Below are 14151 nucleotides of genomic sequence, written 5' to 3' on the forward strand. Positions count from 1 at the left end.
GAATGAAAAATTAGAAAAAGAGGTAAAATACCTCAAAGAAAAAATAACTGACCTGGAAAACAGATCCAGGAGAGATAATCTGAGAATCATATGCCTACCAGAAAATCATGATGAAAAAAATGAGCCTGGACAAAGTGCTCCAAGAGCTTGTTAAGGAAAACTGCCCTGAGATACTAGAACCTGAAGGTAAAATAGAAATCGAGAGAATCCACCAGACACCTGCTGAAAGAGATCCCAAACTGAAAAGTCCTTGAAATGTCGTGGCCAAACTCCAGAACTACCAGATAAAAGAGAAAATACTTCAAGCGCCCAGAAAGAAACAATTCAAATATCAAGGGTCCACAGTGAGGATTGCACAGGATTTGGCAGCCTCTACACTGAAATATTGGAGGCTGTGGAATATAATTTTCCAGAAGGCAAAAGAGCTCGGTTTACAACAAAGGATCACATACCCAGCGAGACTGAGCATATTCTTCCAGGGAAAGAGATGGTCATTCAACAATATAACAGAGTTCCAGACCTTCTTGTTAAAAAAGCCAGAACTCAATGGAAAATTCAATCCCCAATTACAAGATGCAACAGTGACTTAGAAAGGTAAACAAGGAAAACACAGACACATCCTTCTATTTTATAAGAGCAAACTGGTTATATACAAGTAGAGGGTATGAGAATAAAACACACAAAATGACGATTTAAAAAAAAATCTTATTAAGGGCTACAAAGGGACTGCAATGGAAGAAAGGGAAAGAATGAAGAGGAAAAGGGTAAATTATGCCACACATAGAGGCATAAAAAACTGCATAGAAGAGGGAAAGAAAGGAGGGAGATGGGAATCATATAAGCTTTTCCCTCATTGGTTCTGGTACCAGGAGGGGATAAGAACCAGTTAAGCATAGGACTCTATGGAGAAGAAACGCAAAGAGTATCCTTTTAGAGGGAAAGAGGGGAGGGAAAGGAGCTTCACATGAGATTTGTTCCTGTCACTCTTGGTGCAGAGAAGAAATAACATACTTCATTAAGTATAAAAATATCCTACAGGCAGTAGGAGGGGGAAAGGGCTACAAAAGGGGGTGGTAGTGGTTTGTAGGGAGGGAAAAAGAAGGGGAAAGGGGAGGAAAAGGGGGGATGATAAGAGAATATTGAGGGAGGTGGTGGTCAAAAGGAAAACTATTAATGGGGGGAAGGGAGAAGGGGGTGAAATATGAACATTTACAGGGGCAGGAACAGGATGCAGGGAAAGAAAAAGATAACAATCATAACTGTAAATGTGAATGAAATGAACTCTCCCATAAAACGGTGAGGGATAGGAGAATGGATTAGAAATCTTATTCCTACAATATGCTGTGGATACACACAGGATAAAGGTAAAAGGCTGGAGTAAAATATATCATCCTTCAGCTAAAGTAAAAAAAAAGCAGGGGTAGCAACACTTATCTCAGATAAAGCAAAAGCAAAAATTGACCTAATTAAAAGAGATAAGGAAGGAAACTATATCCTGTTAAAAGGCACCATCAAAAATGAAGCAATATCATTACTTAGCATATATGCACCAAGTGGTATAGCATCCAAATTCCTAGAGGAGAAGGTAAAGGAATTAGAGGAAGAAATAGATAGCAAAACTATACTAGTGGGAGACCTTAATCTCCCCATCTCTGAACTTGATAAATCTAACCTCAAAATAAACAAGAAAGAAGTTAAGGAGGTGAACAGGATTTTAGAGACGATAGGTATGATAGATTTGTGGAGAAATCTGAATGGGGATAAAAAAAGGAATATACTATATTTTCAGTAGTTCATGGCACATACTCAAAAACTGACCATGTTCTAGGGCATAAAAACCTCACAATTCTATGCAGTAAGGCAGACATATTAAATGCATCCTTCTCAGATCATGATGCTATAAAAATTATATGGAATAAAGGGCCAGGGAAAGACAGACTAAAAACTAATTGGAAATTAAATAATTTAATCCTAAAGAATGAGTGGGTCAAACAAGAAATTACAGAAACAATCAGTAATTTCATTCAAGAGAATGATAATAATGAGACAACCTACCAAAATTTGTGGGATATATTAAAGGCAGTTCTTAGGGGAAGTTTTATATCTCTGAGTGCATACTTGATTAAATTAGAGAAAAGGGAGCTCAAACGAATTGGGCATGCAACTGAAAAATCTAGGAAAAGAACAAATTCAAAATCCCCAATTAAATACTAAATTAGAAATATTGAAAACCAGAGGAGAGATTAATAAAATTGAAATTAAGAAAACTATTGAATTAATAAATAAAGTTAAGAGCTGGTTTTATGAAAAAAAAGAAAACAAAAAAAATTGATAGACCCTTAGTCAATATGATAAAAAAAAAGAAAAAGAAAACCAAATTAGGAGTATCAAGAATGAAAAGGGTGAATCTACCTCTAATGAAGAGGAAATCAAAACAATAATTAGGAATTTTTCCCCAATTTTATGCGCATAAATTTGACAATCTTAGGGAAATGGATGAATATTTACCAACATACAAGTTGCCCAAATTATCTGAAGAGGAAGTAAATTACTTAAATAATCCAATCTCAGAAAAAGAAATTGAACAAACCATCAGTCATCTCCCTAGGAAAAAATCTCCAGGGACAGACGGATTCACTAGTGAATTCTATCAAACATTTAAAGAGCAATTGATTCCAATACTCTACAAACTATTTGGGAAAATTAGTGAAGAAGGAACCCTACCAAATTCTTTTTACGACACAAATATTGTACTGATACCTAAATCAGGAAGAGATAAAACAGAGAAAGAAAATTATAGACCAATCTCCCTCATGAATATAGATGGAAAAATTCTAAAAAAAATACTAGCAAAAAGACTACAGCAACTTATCTCAAGAATAATACACTTTGATCAGGTAGGATTTATTCCAGGAATGCAAGGATGGTTTAATATAAGTAAAACCATCAGTATAATTGATCATATCAACAATAAAACTAGCAGAAACCACATGATCATCTCAATAGATGCAGAAAAGGCTTTTGACAAAATACAACATCCATTCCTTTTTAAAACATTAGAAAGTATAAGAATAAATGGAGCCTTCCTTAAAATAATAGGTAGTATCTATTTAAAGCCATCAGCAAGTATTATATGTAATGGGGAGAAGCTAGAAGCATTTCCCATAAGATCAGGGGTGAAACAAGGGTGTCCACTATTACCCCTCATATTCAATCTGGTACTAGAAATGTTAGCAGTAGCAATTAGAGAAGAATAAGAAATCAAAGAAATCAAATTAGGCAAAGAAGAGACCAAGCTATCACTCTTTTCAGATGATATGATGATGTACTTAGAGAATCCCAGAGAATCAAGTAAAAAAACTACTTGAGACAATAAATAAATTTGGCAAAGTGGCAGGATATAAAATAAACCCACATAAATTCTTGGCATTCCTGTATATTTCCAATGAAATTTAACAGCAAGAGAAAGAAAGAGAAATCACATTTAAAATTACTGTAGACAATATAAAATATTCGGGAATGTACCTGCCAAAACAAACCCAGGACCTGTATGACCACAACTACAAAATACTTTTCAAACAAATAAAATCAGATCTATCTAATTGGAAAAATATCAATTGCTCATGGCTGGGTCGAGCTAATATAATAAAAATGACAATACTACCTAAATTAATTATATATTTAGTGCCATACCAAATAATTTACCAAAAACTACTTTATAAAGCTGGAAAAAAAGTAGCAAAATTTATTTGGAAATAAACGGCCCAGCATATCAAGGGAATTAATGAAAAGAAATGCTAGGAAAGGTGGACTAGCTATACCAGATTTCAATCTGTATTATAAAGCAGCAGTCATCAAAACTACTTGGTACTGGCTAAGGAATAGAGGAGTGGATCAATGGAATAGATTAGGCACATGAGATTCAGAACTCGATGACTATAGTAATATATTGTTTGATAAACCCCCAGAACCTGATTTTTGGGATAATAACTCAGTATTTGACAAAAACTGCTGGGAAAACTGGAATATAGTATGGCAGAAACTGGGCATAGACCATTATCTAACACCATATACCAAGATCAAGTCTAAATAGGTGCATGATCCAGGTATAAAGGTTGATATTGTAAGCAGTCTCCTAAGACAAGGAATAGTTTACCTATCAGACTTGTGGAGAGGGAAAGACTTTATGACTAAACAAGGATTAGAAAACATTTTAAAATGTAAAATGTATAATTTTGATTACATGAAATTGAAAAGCTTCGGTCCAAATAAAGCCAATATAACCAAGATTAAGAGAGAGGTGGGAAATTGGGAAAGAATCTTTATGTCTCTGACAAAGGACTTATTTCTAAAATATACAGAGAATTGATTCAAATTTATAAGAATACAAGTCATTCCCCAATTGATAAATGGTCAAAGGATATGAACATGCAGTTTTCAGAGAAAGATATTAAAGATATCTATAAGCACATGAAGAAATACTCTAATTCACTATTGATTAGAGAAATGCAAATCAAAACAACTCTGAGGTACCACATCTCACCAGTCAGATTGGCTAAGATGACAAACAGGAAAATGACAAATGCTGGAGAGGATGTGGGCAAACTGGAACACTAATGCATTGCTGATGGAGTTGTGAACTGATCCATCCTTTCTGGAGAGCAATCTGTAATTATGCCCAAAGGGCTATAAATACTTTCATACCCTTTGATCCAGCAATACCACTCCTAGGGTTATATCCCAAAGAGATCATAGAAATGAGAGAAAGACCCATATGTACAAAAATGTTTATAGCAGCTCTTTTTGTGGTAGCAAAGAATTGGAAATTAAGGGGGTGCCCATCAATTGGGGAATGGCTGAACAAGTTATGGTATATGCATGTTATGGAATACTATTGTGCTATAAGAAACGAGTAGCAGAGGGTCTTCATATTTACCTGGAGAGGCTTATACAAACTGATGCTGAGTGAGAAGAGTAGAACCAGGAGAAATTTGTACACAATTACAGACACAACATATGTGTCATGACCAACTTTGATAGACTGGACTCTTCTCAGCAATGCAGGGATATAAGTCAATCCCAAAAGACTCATGATGGAGAGAAATATGTGCATCCAGAGAAAGAACTACAAAGAACTAAGTTTATATCCAGTTGGAAGCAAAATACCTGATCTTTTTCCTTCTCTTATTTGGTTTTATGTCCTCTTTACCATTTTTCATTCCAGCTGGTACAATCCGTCCTTATAACCTAACTATTGTATAATGTGAAAGTATTTACAAGTCCTATACTTCTATATCCTATACTTCACTATAAGCCACCATGGGGGTGGGAGAGGGACAAAATGTGAAACTCAAGGAATTATGAAGTAGAATCCTGTAAACTAAAAGTAAACAAACAAATTAATAAAAAAAAACATAAAAAAGAAAGTAAAGGTATCTATAAGCACATGAAGAAATGCTCTAATTCACTATTGATTAGAAAAATGCAAATCAAAACAACTCTGAGGTACCACATCTCAGCAGTCAGATTGGCTAAGATGACAAAATAGGAAAACGATAAATGCTGGAGAGGATGTGGGCAAATTAGAACACTAATGCTTTGCTGGTGGCGTTGTGAACTGATCCAGCCTTTCTGGAGAGCAATCTGGAATTATGCCCAAAGGGATATAAATATTTCATACCCTTTGATCCAGCAATACTAATCCTAGGGTTATATCCCAAAGAGATCATAGAAGTGGTATAAAGACCCATATGTGCAAAAAAGGTTTATAGCAGCTCTTTTTGTGGTGGCAAAGAATTGGAAATTAAGGGGGTGCCCATCAATTGGGGAATGGCTGAACAAGTTGTGGTATATGCATATTATGGAATACTATTTTTCTATAAGAAACGAGGAGCAGACAGTCTTCATATTTACCTGGAGAGGCTTATACAAACTGATGCTGAGTGAGAAGAGTAGAACCAGGAGAAATATGCACACAATTACAGTCACAACGTATGTGTGATGACCAACTTTGGTTGACTGGTCTCCTCTCAGCAATGTAGTGATATAAGCCAATCCCAAAAGACTCATGATGGAGAGAAATGTGTGCATCCAGAGAAAGAACTAGAAAGAAATGATTTTATATCCAGCTGGAAGCAAAATACCTGGTCTTCTTCCTTCTCTTATTTGGTTTCATGTCATTTTTACCATTTTTCATTCCAGCTGATACAATACTTCTTCATATCCTGACTAATGTATAATGTGAAAGTATTTACAGATCCTATATTTGACTATATGCCTCCATGGGATGGGAGGGGAGGGAGGGAAACAAAATGTGAAACTCAAGGAATTGTGGAGTTGACTCCTGTAAACTTAAAGGAAACAAATTAATTTAAAAAAAGAAAGAATTAAAAATAAAGAAGCAATAGGCAAAATCAAACAAAGAAAAATGAAGAATACTGAGAATAACTCAATGGAAATATAGCCAATGTGGAAAACAGGTTGACAATATAATTTAAGAATTATTGGACTACCTGAAAACCATGATCAAAAATGATTTTAAAAATGATTTTTAAATTATCTTCTGAGAAATTATCAAGGAAAACTGCCCTGATATTCTATAACCAGAGGGTAAAATAGAAACTGGAACAATTCACCAATCACCGAATAAAAAGAGATAAAAAATGAAAACTCTCAGGAATATTATTACCAAATTTCAGAACTCCTAGGTCAAGGAGAAATTATTGCAAAGAGCTAGAAAGAAAGAATTCAAATATTATTGCGTCACAGTCAGTATAACACAAGACTCATCAGCTTCTACATTAAAAGATCAGAGTGCTTGGAATATGATATTTCATAGGTCAAAGGAACTAGGAAAACAACCAGAATTACATACTCAGTAACTAATTATAATTCTTAAGGGGAAAATATGGATAGTTAATTAAATAGAGGACTATTTAGTATTCCTGATGAAAAATCCAGAACTGAATAGAAAATATGACTTTCAAAAACAAGGCTATCAATTTACAGAGAAAGATCAGAGGGGTTCTGCATACAGATCAAAGCATACGTTTCCTTCCCTTGTTTTCTTTTTCTTCCTGATGTTGTTGTTTTCTGTCTGTTTTCTTTCACTAAGTGACAAATATGGAACTTTTATTTTTAAGTTACGTAATCTGGAATCAACCTTCCTGTCACTAAGACACATATTTGATGCTCAAAGCTGGTATCACCTTTATGAATTTGGAATCCAAGCTTCTAAACACGCTAAATACCCCTTTTGCCTAAAGGCTCTCTTTGAAGAAGCTGCTTATGATCACTTCTGGGCTTCGCTCAATTGAAGCCTTAGCCTGCATCTGCGTCCACCCAGAAGCAGAGGATAATTGAACAGCTGTTCAAAAGTACTGGATATTGTGCCATGAGCTAAGAAGACAAAGACAGCAGTGTCTTTGACTACATAAAGGTGTAACTGGATATTTTTTAGTATCTCACAGACAGCCAGATATAGCTGCATAAGGAATAATTCCAAACATATTAAGGATAGAGCCTTTCTGGAAATCTATCATTTCCTCCTTGGACAGAATCCATTATGCCCAAATACTACCCTTTTTTCTGTAATGCTATCCTTGTTTTTAGGACTTCCATAGAACAGGTCCTATTCTGGGCAATAGCTCCTCTCACAGTCTGCCATCAGTTTTTCATGCATCATCAATGCGTTTTTTTTTTTTGTTGTTGTTGTTGATACCAAGACGCTTGATCTATTCATAGTCCATAAATTTTATAGCTGATGATTCTGGGGTAATTTTATGGTATTAATGTCATAGCTATGCCAGAGAGATTTTGCCTCTCCTTCTAGGATTGTCTGTGTGAACCTTCCTACAATAAACATGCTGTTGATTTGAAAAACATGGATCTGAAGAAAAAAAAAAGGAAAACACCTCAGCCTATGGGGGGGAGGTGATGAAGGTCCTCAATACAACCCTTTCTTCTCCTCCATCAATGTGATGTCTCCAACTCACCCCTATCTGCCTCCTTTCCACTGTGAATTCTTCAGGCACAGTTAGGTTATCTCTTAAAAAATCTTGGAATGCTTCTTGTAATGAATGATCCCAGGAAAATTTCAACTGGATGTAAAAGATTTCTTCATTTATTTGAGTCAATTGTCATAGTTCCATTTTTATCCATGTAAGTGATAGGGCTCCAGAAATGGCTCATTCATATATTGTTGTTTTTTTTTTTTGGAGGAGGGCGAGGTATGGCAATTGAGGTTAAGTGACTTACCCAAGGTCACACAGCTAGTAAGTATGTGAAGTGTGTGAGGGCATATTTGAACTCAGGTTCTCCTGATGCCACAGCTGGCGTTCTATTCAATGTGCCACCTAGATGTGCCCCCCATTCATATTTTCTGAAGATTTTTTTTCAGATTGCTATTCAAAAATCTTGACACCCCTCACCCCACATCCTGAGGGGACTGCATGGTCTCTTGAACCTTAATGGGGCTATTATATAAAAGAGTGATATTCCCATTCTTTTTATCCAAGCTCTTAAAGAAACATCTCAGTTTCTTCTCATAGTCTTGAAGATAAGGAACAAATACCTCAAAGTCCAGCTGCCAATTGATGTCTTTATCTCTAGCTTTCACTATTACCAGAACTCTCCCTTGTGGCATGTAAGGCTTATAGACACACAGATGATCACTGAGGTCATGGATGAAGTTCCAGAGATGCAATTGATGGTCATCGCACTGCACACAACTTTTCCACATTAGTCCCTTGCCAGAAAATCAGTGGGGGGCCAGAAAGGGGCTGGTGTGGAGCCTATGTAACAACACAGCATTCTGCTCATCATCTTCAGAGTCAATATGGAGGCTATGGAGGAGGTGTAGGCCAGTTGATGGATGAAACAGCAGGGATCATTTGAACAAGTTCTGATATGAATGAGGTTAAATCATAGCCCACCCTTCTCCTCAATTTCCCCTCTACTATAAAAGTTTTTCTTTGCATGCCTCTTTCATGTGAGATAATTTATCCCATTCTTCATCTTCCTTCCCTCTTCTTCCAGTGCTTTCCTCTTTCTCATTTTATTAAGATCATTCCAAAATAATTGACTCATACTCATACACTGTCTATGTCCTTGTGACTGCCCTAGGAATGATAATATTATTAGGCATTACAGGCATTATCTTCCCATATAGGAATGAAAACAGTTTAACCTTATTGAGTACCTTATGACTGCTCTTTCATGTTTAGCTTTTAAATACTTCTCTTGAGTTTTGTATTTGTATGCCTGAAAGTCTTCTGCTTCATCAGATATTCTTTTTTTTTCCGCTCCTAAAGGACTATACTTAGTCTTTCTAGGTATATTATTATTGATTGTAATCTTCAGTTCTTTGCCTTAGAGAATGATATATTGTAAGCATTTCATTCCTTTAAAGGTAGCAACACAATCTTGTGTTATCCTAACTATGATTCCTCTTATTTGAATTTTTTCTGTAACACTGCTTGCAATATTTTTCTTCTTGACTTAGCAGCTCTGAAATTGGCTTATAATATTCCTGAGAGTTTTCATTTTGGGATATCTTTCAGTAGGTGATTGGTGGATTCATTCAAATTCTAGCTCACCCTCCATTGAAGATATAAAGGCAGACCTTTTCAATTTTTGGAATTTTGTGTGGTGGTTTTGTTCTTTTTGTTCAAGGCTTTCACATAGACCAATCATTCTATAATTTCATTTTATCAGTCTATTCTAGGTCAGTTCTCATTCTTATGTGATATTTCACATCTTTCTATTTTTTTCATTTTGAATTTATTGATTCTTGATATCTTATGGAGTCATTAGCTTCCATTTGTCCAATTCTAGTTTTTTAGAAATGATTTTCTGCAGTGGGCTTTTACAAATCTCCCCCCCACCACCACCATTTGAACAATTTTGTTTTTTTGCTGTTATTTTCTTCAGTAATTTTTGTGCCTCTTTTTTAGCCAAGGTATTAATTCTCTTTTACTAATTTTCTTGCATCACTCTCATCTATTTTCCCAATTTTTCATATACCAATTTTAACTATTTCCTTAACTCTTCCAGGAAATTTTGTTGAGCTTCTGTCAAATTAGCGTAAGATTCGGTTATCGCTGTTTTCCACTTATCTTCTGACGCTGGGTCTTCATCTTCTCTATCACTGTAGTGGCTTTTGATGATCAAGTTCTTTTTGTTTGCTCATTTTTCCAACTTATTTCTTCACTTTTAACTTTATGTAATAGTTGGATTCTGTCCACCTGAGGGTGGGAAGGCACATTCCCAAGCTTCAGGCTGTTTCATGCTGCTCTTTTCCCATTTGTTTCTGGTGGTCTAGACATTTTTGGTGCTTTAAAAATAGTGTGATCCAAGGAAAAGTGTGGTCACTGTTCTTCTGGTCTGTCCAAGGAAGGGCCCTTCTTCCTTTGTAGTCACTAACAAGTACTAAAGTTCCTTTAAGCTCTGTGACAGTGAGCAGGTTCCATGCTTTCCATAGCAGCAAGAGCTAATGTTCCTCTCTACCTTGGAACTGCAACCAGGGACCTTGCTCCCTTGTGACTGCCTACAAGTGCTCCTCTCCACTATTGAACTGTGACCACAAATCACATACGGACAAAACTGCTAAACAGCACCAAGTACTGAACCCGGAGCCAGTATAGGGTCCTCTGTAATATTCTTCTGATTAGTTTTCTCATTTCTTTACTGTCTGGATGGAGAGCTTCTGAAACTGCTCCTGCTGCTGTCACTACTGTCATTGGGTAATTCCAAGGCCCAGCAGTGGTGCTGTTGCAGCATGCTCTCTGAGCTGTCTCGCAGTCTGATATCACAGACCTCTTCTGCCAACCTCATAAGTTGCTTTGGACTGGAAAAACCTCTCCCTCTGACCTTTATTTTGGCCCTACTGCTTCAAAGTATTATTTGAGATGTCATTGTAAATAATTTGGATGAGATTTTTTGGGGGGAAGGAGTTAACTGGGTTGTTGCCTCTACAACTCTATCTTAATTTTGCCCTGAGAAAGTAATCATTTCACCAAATAATGGAAAATACTACATAAAACAAGTATACACCATTGAATCAAACTGGAAGTGGTTTATATCTGAATTGAGTCACTGAAATGGTTAAAATTGAAGAATGGATTCTGAAGATGCTCTATACATGATATTTATACAAACTCACCCAAAAATATAACATAAAAGAAGCAAGAAACATTATTCATTTAAACAGTGATAGAAATGTAGGATATGCAAGAAAATGGTAGAAATTGTGCAATCTGTGAAAGATTGTCATTTAATAAGTACCGAGAAAGATATGATCTTATGCCCATAACTATACATTAGGATATTGCTATTTTTCGTGGACTGACAGATGACAAATACCCATGTTACAGAAATAGATTTCAAAATATTCTGAAGAACAAATCAATGCATTGCACTGTAACCACATGATTATTACAAAGTGAACTGTTGTGAGCAATCATGTATCTCTTCCTCTAGCCATAAAAGTTCAGGGTAATGTTTTTCCACTATGTGACCATATCAAATACTCATAATTTCTAAGTTAAACATTAACGTTCTTATTAATGATGATTATGATGATATGATAATTGTGTTTTTATAAATGATGTTGATGATTATTAAATAAATTTCCATTTCTAGAGACATAGTGCTTCTAGGGTGATATTATGAAAGCTTTCAGTAAATATATAGAGGATAAGTTTATATTCTGATGCTTTTATTGAAGTACAGACATTTTTCTTTAAATCTACCCAGCCAATAGCATAGAATATTTAATATACAAAAATGATAATCGTCTAGTGATTTTTCCTAGTTTTTCTTTTTATTTATTTTTCTGTATCCTATTGAAAGAGAGGAGAAGCATTAAATAATAATGATAGCAAGAATGAGCATTTACTGTCTATAGTTCATTGTTTGACAGATGCTTTACATAACTTTATATCATATGATCACAAATAGTGCCAGAATAGATATTTATACCCATGTCTAGACTCTAAGGCTGATTCTCAAAGTTAGTTTCACCATTTTGTACAGCATTTATATTTTTGTCACATATATGTTCATTTTGTGACCTTAGAACTGTAAATGTTAAGGGAATATATTGCCTCCTGATTTTCTATAATATTAATGAATAAGTAATACAGTAGGTATAATATAGAAGTAAAATATTTTACAGTGAAGAAGATCAAGTTATGTAATTCCCTGAAATGCATTTTAATTCCATAGCCTTCTGGGAAGTTAAAAGTTTGGTGATTAATGTGTAAAAGCTGGTATGCTTAATTAATTTCACACTGTTCAGTTAGTCCAGGTTTAAATTAGAGGCATTACAATTTACAGACTGTAATCTCATTTGCAATTAGAGGCACTTAGGAAATATTCTTAGTATGAGTGTTTTAGAAAATTGGAGATTCTGACTGATTTTGTTGAATTGACTAAGAAATTCTTGACTATGAGTCTCAGAATCCAAAATGACTTTTCACTATATAAGTCTATTAACCAAAATGAAACTTACCAAAAACCCTACAGTGGGAGACTCTAGAAAAAAAGATGCAAAGTCTTCATCTAAATCAATATTTAGAGAAAGTATAAGAATGATGGTTGAATAATTATTAGCTATCAGGAGTATGTATGTCCCCAAGTAATCAACCAAAGAGGTATAATGCCATACACAGAAGCTTTCCAGAAGAACTGCTACTGTGAACAGCTTTCTTTAAGATTCTGATTACTCAGTATAGTGATCACTCTATTCCTTAATAAAAGCAAATCATCCTTGGAAAATCAAGGTACAGCATGATTCACAATACAGCATTCACCATATTTCAACTTATCACAGAAAATCACAATATAATATTCACAACATAGTCTCAAAGTAAAAAAGTCACTCTTAAGTTAATTCAATCAGTCACTTATCAGTAGTATAAAAGTACACAGTCAAGGTCTTCCACTCCCGGGGCAAAGTCTTGATTAACTCAATTAGTCACTAATCAGTAGTCTCAAAGTCTTCCACTCTTGGGGCAAAATCTTGATTAACTTAATTAGTCACTAATCAGTAGTATCAAAGTCTTCCACTCTTGGGGCAAAGTCTTGATCAATTCAATCAGTCACTAATCAGTAACAATAGTCAAAGTACTCAAATCAGTCACTTATTCAGCAAAGTGTTACTAAGTATCATACACAAACCCTCCACCCTTTAGGTCACTGGTAAACTGTAATTCCATAATCATTCAGTACCCAAGGAGAGGTCTTTTCTTCATTTTGACTTGGGGCCTCTTCTCAGATCCCCTGGATCCCCTTCCATGGTCCCATAATCTAACTAGATTCAACAGACTGTCACCTGGGTTCAATGGCAAATAGCTCCCAGTTCCTTGACCAGCTCTCTGGGGAGGTCCTGCTGCACACTGGTGCTCACAGAGTCTGGTCCATGTCAGCTCCTTCACCATTTCTGCTCCAAGGAATTCAAGGCTCAACCAAGCCATAAACAAAGTCTGAGCATCCAAGGCATGCTTTAGTCACCTGGGCTCCTGGCTCCTGGGCTCCTGGCTCCTGTGCTCCTGGATCCTAGGCTCCAAGGCTCCTGGCTACGGATTCTGGGGCTCCTGGGTTCCTTGGCTCCTGGCTCTGGGCTCCTGGGATACTGTTCAGAAGAAGCTCCACCACCACCACAAGTTCTCAGGACTCAGTTCTCCATTCTTCTGTAGCTGTTCTACCACAAGATCTCAGTCTCAAGGAAATTCTGACTATGCCTCTCTGGGGCTTTTCTTATAGACACAGTATTACCTACTTCACTTCCTTAAGCCAACTTCCTGTTATGTCAGTAACAGGGCAGGAGTTCTTACCTTCTGTTTCCCCATCAGAAGTGTGATCAGTTACTCAGTGATAAGTACCTGCTACTTTTGCCAACACAATGTGGTCTTCAAATTCAAAGTTACATTACCACTACAAGAGGCCACACTAGAGAACATTTATGTGACAGTGGTCCCTTTTTAAATACTGGTTCTCTAATAAGTGCTGATCTTGGTAACATGATCACAAGTGCAATTCTCCTCTGCTGGATCTCTAGTGTATTCCTAGTCTCTCTCCTGGTCTCTAGTCTCACATTACTAACTATCCATTAATCTGGTTGTTCAATAGATATATCAACTTCCATATTTC

The 14151-nt window shown here is 35.9% G+C and overlaps 1 pseudogene; it reads right to left on the minus strand.

The window, feature by feature from the left end:
- Window positions 1-5916: 5916 nt before the first annotated feature.
- Window positions 5917-8190, minus strand: LOC138158326 (mitochondrial adenyl nucleotide antiporter SLC25A25-like; annotated as a pseudogene).
- Between the last annotated feature and the right edge of the window lie 5961 nt (window positions 8191-14151).

This window comes from Petaurus breviceps, unplaced genomic scaffold (assembly GCF_028583685.1).
Source record: "Petaurus breviceps papuanus isolate PSGF00001 unplaced genomic scaffold, PetGlider_PUasm1.0 174, whole genome shotgun sequence".
NCBI lineage: Eukaryota > Metazoa > Chordata > Mammalia > Diprotodontia > Petauridae > Petaurus > Petaurus breviceps.